General features: G+C 40.9%; 1 pseudogene; it reads left to right on the top strand.

Annotated features, from left to right (window-relative positions):
• The first annotated feature begins 567 nt into the window (after positions 1 to 567).
• On the top strand, positions 568 to 1,036 carry LOC101693662 (annotated as a pseudogene).
• Positions 1,037 to 8,092: the final 7,056 nt, after the last annotated feature.

Raw genomic sequence — 8,092 nt, 5'->3', positions numbered from 1 at the left:
TCTGCCAGAGAAGACTCCTCAGCTCTCACGTCGTCAGTTAAAAACCTTCCAAAGAGCAGAAGGGCAAAGCTCACTTGATTTTAATTTTCAGTACAAACATAAACTGAAATCGAGGCCTCATAGTCCTTCTGACTTTTTTGGCTTTGGCCAATCTTTTTCTCATCCTTGAAGTCAACTTAAAATTTCATTCCTTAGAAAAAAAAGTTTTGCCTTACTGGATGTTCTTATTCTCTATTTTGACCCCTTGATCGTTTCTATTACAATTTCTAGTTATTTTGTTTCCTTACTTACTCAACTTTTGTCTGTCATTCCCACTGGCCTATGAACTTTCTGGATCACCACTGAATCCCGACCTAGTCTAAAAGAGAATCTGAGACATAGTGGTATTCAATTAACTAAACAGGCCATTAGTCTGAGGTGGTTTTAATGCCTCATCTGCTCATGCAAGCAAACCAAAGGCCCCATGGGTAAGAAGTCAAAACAATGGAACAAAAAGCATCTCCAGTTTTCGGTGAGACTCTGCTCTGCAAGCCCCAGCAATGAGCCTTGGAAGTCCCTTTTACGAAGATGGCGCCAAAAGTTAAGAAGGAAGCCTCTGCCCCTCCCAAAGCTTAAGCCAAAGCCAAGGCTTTGAAGGCCAAGAAAGTGGTGTTGAAAGGCGTCCACAGTCACAAAAAAAGAAGATCCGCACGTCACCTACATTCAGAGGACCCAAGACTCTGCATCTCCGAAGGCAGCCCAAATACCCTGGAAAGAGCGCCCCCAGAAGAAACGAGCTTGATCACTATGCCACTATCAGGTTCCCCTGCCTACTGAATCAGCCGTGAAGAAAATAGAAGACAACAGCACACCTGTGTTCACTGTGGATGTCAAGGCCAACAAGCAACAGATGGAACAGGCTGTGAAGAAGCTCTACGACATTGCTGTGACTGAGGTCAACACCTTGATGAGGCTTGACGGAGAGAAGAAGGCGTATGTTCCACTCGCTCCTGACTATGGTGCTTTGGATGTTGCCAACAGAATGGGGATCATCTAAACTGAGTCCAGCTGGCTACATCTAAATATAATGTCTCTCTCTCTCTCTCTTTCTCTCTCTCTCTCTCTCTCTCTCTCTCACACACACACACAAATTCGAGACTATCACACACAGCCAAATAGGCTTTCCCAAATAGAGTAATTGCTTAAACTATACCCAGTCAAATGATTTCCTTGCTTTGCTTCCACATCTTCTCCATAAGAGTTTCCTCCTTACTTCCTCTTGGTGGAGTGCTCTTGACCACTTCCAGGCTGGTGCTCCTGATCAAAGTAGATTTGTTTTTCACATAAATTCTTAAACATTTTAGCATACCCCAGTTTATCTTTCAACAAAAGGTACCCCGTGACTGCTTTTGAATGGGGAAAGGACTGAATATCTTAAAGTCCAGACATTAAGGGTTAAGGCAGCTTCACTGCATGCATTATCATTAATACCAAGAATTTAAAGTTTTGGTAAATTTTCTTTGAAATTTTCTGAAAATGATTTAAATTCAGAGAGCAGGTAAAAGTCTGTTTTTGAGAGCAACCAGCAGAGGGAGTACGGAGACAATTTTTCTAAGAGGGAAAAAAAAATACTACATTATTAATTATTCAAGTCAGTTGGCTCTTTTATACCAGGTTTCCTTCAGAACAGAAAATTTTCTCATGATTATATGCTATGTCTGATTTATTAAAGCCAAAATCACAAAGTTAACCCCACCAAAATAAAAAAGCTGATCTTCATGGATTGACTCTTAACCTAGATATCTGTAATTAAGACAAATTTGGCTTGTAACAATTCTAGTAATTATGTTAATATTCTGTATTGTTTCAAATTTGAGAGATGTTTGGATACAATTGTTAGGAAACTTAAATGTTACTTCTGTACTTTTGTCTAAATGATTAAAACGTCAAGATTTTAATTTATTACCAGCTTTACTTGGATGTTAATTTTACATTACCTCAAACATTTGTACTTACGCAAATAGAATCAATTTAAACATAACCTCCTCTAAATTATGTTATGTAACTGTTGATAAACCTGGGTGATTAACTACAAGATGGATTAGCCAGTCATTAACTGATAAATTATAAGCCAAGTGAATAACATTATTATCCACAGAACTCCTTTTATGGATGAGAATTTTTCTTATAAGTCTGGAGGCCAGCAGTGCAGAGTTTATGCAGTGGCTCTGTGATGTTGTGAATGTTCCAGGTTCTTTAAACTCTTCCCTCCCCCATCCCTATCACATGCCATTTGTCCTGCCATGTCATCATCTCAAGATGGCTATCCCAAATCCAGCCTGTTTTCTATCTTCCCTTCAGGAAAAAAAGAAAACAAGAATGAGATCATACTCTTACAGGAAAAAACAAAACAAAACAAATCAAAAACAAAAACAAAACAATTTTCCTGGAGATCTCCAGTGCACATATATCTTGGGACCATTTCTCATGGTATCCTTAGATGCAAGGGAACCTGGGAAGGTGCATGCTTTAGTTATACACATCTTTACCTGGAATAAAATCAGTGCCATGAGAAAAGAAGAGGGAATTGACATGTGGGGCCAACAGCCTCTGCCATGTTCTTGTATGACTGAGTACCATACTAGACATTAGGGGGCACAGAGATGGTTAAGACTAACTCTTTATTTCCGGTATGTTCTCATGGAGTATACAAATAATCACAATTCAGCAGCTACATTATGCAAAATAATAATTAGTGTGTATTATTTCCTGATCTAAGAGTTTTACATGCATATTTCTTTTCTTCTTCTTCTTCTTCTTCTTCTTCTTCTTCTTCTTCTTCTTCTTCTTCTTTTTCTTCTTCTTCTTCTTCTTCTTCTTCTTCTTTTTAATGTAACATCCCTTTGGAGACAGTTTTACTAGACTTGTTTTAGAAAGGATAAAATTGTCTAAAATGTTAGAATTCCATAACCAAGGTAACATAAGAGGTAAGACCTGAAGACCATTTGCTTTTAGATTAGCACAATTGTTATCCATGGACTCCCCCAAGTAAGTCTTCAGTCCCACCCAGAAATCTGTTTGTATGATCACAGTCATTCCTCTCCAATTGGCTTCAGGAAATTTTCTACACCTTTATTTTTATTTTATTCAGTAAGTATCTATTAAGTCCTTACTATGTGCTGGCACTGTGCACTGTGCTGGGATGCAGCAGTAACAGGTTGACATCATTCCTGCTACCTTGGATCACATGCAGAGTATAGCCGATAGTCACATTTTTTAATTGATAATTACAATCTGAAAAGGTTTAAAAAATTTAAAAATATAGTTCTACTCCCAACAAACAAACAAATCCTGATCCAACATCTCACCCCTTTCTAATTGTAACTAGTGGTTTTTCCTCTAATTTTCATTAAATTATGACAGTTAATTGGGGATTCTTTCAATGCCTCACTCTTCCCCAGTGCTTCTCCGGTTCAGCTTTGGTGCAGTTGTAGATGTCATTTCCTTTCCCTGAGCTGACACTGTGCTGGTGTTGTGGTCCCATGTCCATCATGAAACACTCTGGTCAGTTGTCCTCACTCCCATCTCTTCTTTCTCTTCTGTTGGTTCTTTCTCTTCTCAGTAGAAGCTCATTCAACTTTTCACTCATTTTGAGCTGGAACATAGTGGGAGACACTTGTGGGTGTTGACTCAGTGGTTCATTCCATAAATATTATGGAAAATATAGTGTGATGTGGGTTCCACTCTGAGTACTGGGAATATACTCATGGACCAGAGAGTTATGGACCCAATGCACAGGGAACTTACATTCTAGATGAGAGAGACATATAGAAAATAAGTAAAGATGAAATCAACAATAAGATAATGTTAAATCTTGGTAACTATTACAAAGAAAATATAACCAGATGATGTGATTTTTGTGAACATGTATGCCTACAGTGTGTATGTTGGTATATGTGTGTCTGAGTTTGTGACTGTGTATTTATGTGTATGTATGTATTTTGTACTTGTTACTCTAGGATTGATCATTTGTGAATTTTTCATTTGTTTGATTTGTGCTTCTGATTGGACTTCTAACTACATTTTCCTCCTAAAGGCTGAGTGCCCTAGACACATTCCTTAGCTGGGAGGAAAGAGAATCTGAAAATTAGGAAGTGGGTTTCTCTGGCCTGGGCAGAGAAGGACCTGGATCTCTGACAAGTTGGGAGAGGCGCTGCTCCCTCAGAAATGCATCCTCAGAAGTCAGGTTAACGTGTGTGATTCCTGGTAATGTCCTGGCTTGTTTGCCTCCTCAGCCGTCTCTCAATGCCTCATGCTTATAAAAATCAAGCTTTTGATTCTGTTTGGTCAAAATGAGAATCCTGTGGACCTGGTGGTGGCCAGCAGCAGAACCGTGGTGGCCACTGTACCCTGCCCTACATTTCCTCCTTAGCAAATGCTGTGTGAGATTAGTATATATCCTCAGTGTTTGCACTGTCGGATTCTAAATCCCTAAACTGTCACCAACTGTAATCCAGTTGTCTCCATTTAGGTCCCTGTCAGGCTGTGTATCTTTGCCATTCGTCATCTCTCTTTATTAGTCATGTCCTCTTTTTCCCTGTGAGTCATGGTTCCTGTTTCCGTCTGAATACCTGCAGGATCTTTTTATGGAGAGTTACAGTCTCTCCGGAGTTTTACTGAAGGGAAAAAGGAAGCTTTTCGTTCTCTTGGCAACTTCTGTCTAATTCCTGGGATGTCTGTCTTTTTTTTTTTTTTTTTTTTTTCCAACCCATATATGGATGTCCTGCCCAGTTCCACTTTTATTCCTGGGGACATTGTGATGAGGTAGTTTTTCCCGTATCACCGCTTGTGGGCTGAGCAAACCAGAAAAGGGCTGCTGGCCGGAGACTGCCCTGGGAAGCTGTGCTAAAAAAAGTTGATGAGCTCTTTCAGCCATTCCTGACAGATGCCATCTTCTGTCAGAGTCAGGGATGCCTCGTGGGACTCCATGTTATCCTGCTGGAGACTGTCCCTTCTGGTTAATTTCCATGTTCTGCTGAAATTCCCCACATTTTCATGCACATTACCTGTCTTTCCTCTAGGTCATTTAACTTATTAATAAAAATGATTGTAAAATTCCTGTCTGGTAGATCCAGCATCTGGGCTGTTGATTGCTTTATCTCTTTTTGGTGAGTCTTTTTTTTTTCTTGCTCTTTTAGTGTGCAAATTGTAATTTGTAAACAAATATCAGATAATTGTGTTTTACAAAAAAGCAGAAACTATGGTTAAGTACTATTGCACTTAGAAATAGGCCTGTGTCTTCTCTGTCAGTCATTAATGTGAGGGTTTGAGTCAACCTGGTCTGTAACAGCTGCGTTTGGGATCAGTTGGTGATTTATCACCTTCGGGGGGGCCACAGATTTCTAATTTCTTCAGCCACAGGCTGCTGTATACAGTGCTAAGTGTGTTGCCTGAGTGCCAGAAGATTTTTCTTGGCTCCCGCAGGATCTCAGGATCTCAGGATCTCAGCATTAGCCAGGCCAGCTCCCTGGTACTGAACACTCGTATCTCCTTGTGATAGACTACTGAGGCGTGTGCTCAGTCCAGTGCTTAGGGTAATGGTGGATTTTCCTGGGCCTCTCCTTCCACCTCATACTTAGGCAGGTCCGTGCACCTGGGTGGGTCTCAGGGCTGTCTTTCTAGCCTTCCTGCTTTGCCTCCTGTGGCAGCCACACTCTGCCTTCTACTGGAGGGGCATCTTGGGCAGGAGCCAGTCTCCAGCCCCTCCACAGCAGCAGTGCACTCCTGTTTTATGCAGTGCAGGACACTGCACCCTTCTGCAGCTGCAGGCAGCACTTTATTCTACTATACCCAGTGGGTCTTCACTCTCGACCAGGTATCGGGACTGTTTCTTCACTGGAAAGCACACTGGTTGGCGTTTGCTTCCACCCTTCTCCCAGGGGCCATGTTCTTAAAACTGCAATTTAGAAGCGGGTTTTCCTGACCTTTCTCACTGGAAGACAGCGTTCTTCCCATGTGGAAAGAGTCTATAATGAGGGAGACGTCCCACGCCTGTGCTCTAACAAGGGTGGCTCTCTCAGGCCTGCCTCAATGGATCCCACACTCTCTGGTGGACCCCTGGTGGGTATTGGTGGAAAAGGGATCAGGATGACTGTTGTGTTGGTCTCAGCTTATTGACAGTGACGCTGTCAGCCAGAGATGCTGAAGGCACTTGCCTGGGCCCATTAATATTTGTGGTGAGGCCCCACAGACATTTCCCTGACCAGAGCCAACATTGTGGCTGGATTGGCCCTTGTGGTTTTATTATAATTGCAGGATGCATGTCACCAACAACCACCAGGGGGTTTTGGAAAAGAAGATTTATTACTCCCTAGTCCTAGAAGGTACATAGCATGCCTTGGGGCATACAACGCAGTCACAGGTAGAAAGAGTGAGGGACAGCAGTCCAGGGGCTCTGCCTTTCTTGTGTCAAGGGTATGTTGCCGAGCACTTCAAAGCTTCACTCTTCAGTAGCAACACCTAAAGCACAAGAGTGTGAATGAGGGCACAGGAAGGGGAAAGGCAGGTTCATTTAAGCAGCCAGTTATCTAGATAACTTTGTAAAAGGAGAACTTCATGGGTGGGCAGCTTGGTAGGAACTGTGTCATACAGCTGGGCAATATGTTTATTTGAGATGGCAGTCTTTGAAATAGTTGACCCAGCAATCACAAGCTTAATGTCAGACATTTGTATCATAGTACCAAAAAAAAAAAAAAAGTTTGATATCAGGTACTTATTCTACACAGTGCCTCCTCATCTTATGTCCAGGCTCAAAAGGATTTAAGACTGTCAGGTTACCCCACATTCAGCTATGAAGAATTTGTTAAAATTTCAATTGTTTCCTTCTCATGTATTTTTATGATTGACTTGTTTTTCTCTATGTTCTCTCAAAGATGAAATAGATTGAATGTCCTTTCTTTCTCTGATGGTTTTAAATAAATTTTGATTTTGTAGCTTATCTGGTTTTTCTTTAATGCTGGGTGGAGAAAAAAAAATTCTCCTATGAGTATCTTCATCCTAAGCAGATGTAGATACAAACATATATATAATATTATCGATAGATGACATATTCTGAGAGGGGTTTAGATTCACAGCAACACTGCACCTGCATGCACAGCCTCTCCCAAGATCAACATCCTGTGCCAAAGTGGTACATTTGTTACAAGGGATGAACCGACATTGACACATCTTCACTCAAAGTCCAGAGTTTACAGTAGAGGTCATTCTTGGTGTTGTCTGTTCAAATGCATAATATGTATCCACTGTTACTGAATAGTATAGAGTAGCTTCATTGTCTCCCAAATCCTCAGTGTTCCACCTGTCCATTCCTCCCTTCCCCCAAATGCATGGCAACTACTGGTTTTTCTACTAGCATCATAGTTTTCCCCTATCAAAATGTCATAATTGGAATCACTCAGTATGTAACTTTTTAATGCTGCTTTCTCCCAGTGAGTAAGTAATAAACTTTAAAGTTTCCTCCATGTCTTGATTGCTCTTTTTTTTTTTTTTTTTTTTTTTTTTTTTTTTTTTAGCATTGATGATATTACATTGTAGGGAGGTACCACAGTTTGTTTACTTATTCACCTCTTGAATGATATTTTGGTTGCTTCCAAGATTTGGCCACTATGAATAAAGTTGCAATAAATAACTGAGTGCAGGTTTTTGTGTGAATGTGAGTTTTCAACTCATTTGGGTAAATATTAAAGACTGTAATTGCTGGATCAAAATTAAACCCACAAAACTAATAAGAAATTGCCAAAGCATCTTCTAAGGTGGCTATATGCTTTTGCATTCCCACCAGTGATGAATGAGAGCTTTTTTTTTTTTTTAAGATTTTATTTATTCATTTGAGAGAGACAGAGAGACAGAGAGAGAGAGAGAGCACAAGTAGGGGGAGAGGCAGGGGGAGAGAGGGAAGCAGACTTGCCGCTGAGTGGGGAGCCCCATGCAAGACTCAATCCCAGGACCCTGGGATCATGACCTGAGCTGAAAGCAAACACTTAACCATTTGAACCACCCAGGCTCCCAAATGAGAGTTCTTGATGCTCCACATGCTCTCCAGCATTTGGTGTTG

The sequence above is a fragment of the Mustela putorius genome, unplaced genomic scaffold (assembly GCF_011764305.1).
Source record: "Mustela putorius furo isolate JIRA1106 unplaced genomic scaffold, ASM1176430v1.1 tig00000151_pilon_pilon_pilon, whole genome shotgun sequence".
In the NCBI taxonomy this organism is placed as follows: domain Eukaryota; kingdom Metazoa; phylum Chordata; class Mammalia; order Carnivora; family Mustelidae; genus Mustela; species Mustela putorius.
This window is presented reverse-complemented; position numbering and strand designations above follow the sequence as displayed.